This window comes from Cucurbita moschata, unplaced genomic scaffold (genome assembly GCF_002738365.1).
Source record: "Cucurbita moschata cultivar Rifu unplaced genomic scaffold, Cmos_1.0 Cmo_Scf00020, whole genome shotgun sequence".
Lineage (NCBI taxonomy): Eukaryota > Viridiplantae > Streptophyta > Magnoliopsida > Cucurbitales > Cucurbitaceae > Cucurbita > Cucurbita moschata.
This window is the reverse complement of record NW_019268536.1, coordinates 3,229,388-3,230,221: the sequence shown is the minus strand read 5'-3', so window position 1 is coordinate 3,230,221 and position 834 is coordinate 3,229,388.

Below are 834 nucleotides of genomic sequence, written 5' to 3'. Positions count from 1 at the left end.
TATAAATTTAAATTAATCAAATATAATATATGATTTTAATTGCTTGAATTATAAATCTTGGACAGATATTTTGTCACACCAAAGTTTGAAAGTTGCGGATCACCCACTACTTTTGTCCTATTTTCCATTCTACTTTCACACTTAATTTATCTCTCTCTATTGCTAAATGACCATTCTAACCCTCGAACATTATCCCTCTTTTAGTTTATTTTAAATGATATATTTTTTTTATCTACCAAACTAATCGAATATATATTATATATTTTAAATAAATTTTTTTAGGTTAAGACTACGTTGTAATATTTAAATTTGAATTTTTAGAAATTATATTATATTTTTACTTATAAAATATTAATCAAAATTATATTTAAAAAATGAAATTGTTAATTTTTTATTTTTTTAATATGTAAAAGAGAGAGAAAAATCAACGCTGAGACTGAAAAGACGTAATGTTTGAATGAATCCATTTATAATGATCCAATGCTGACTAAGAATTCTTGGCACAAAAAATCGACTAACTTATTGGCGCTTATTCGAGTAAATATTGATATTAAAGTGACTTATAAAATCATATTGTTTTTGCCATTTTTCAAGTAACACTAATGTTGATATTTGTGTAAATTTTATTTTTGAGAAGTTCCCTGGGCTCCCATTGGTCCAAAACATGGGTTGCACTTGTGGGCTTCCGTTCGGAAGAATGGGCTGCTTTAGTGGGCTTAATGGGCTTCAGTCTAGAAGATTGGGCTACTTTAATGGGCTTTGTGGGCTTCAGTCTAGCAGAATGGGCTGCTTTAGTGGGCTTTATGGGCTTCAATTGGACCGGGGGGGGGGGGG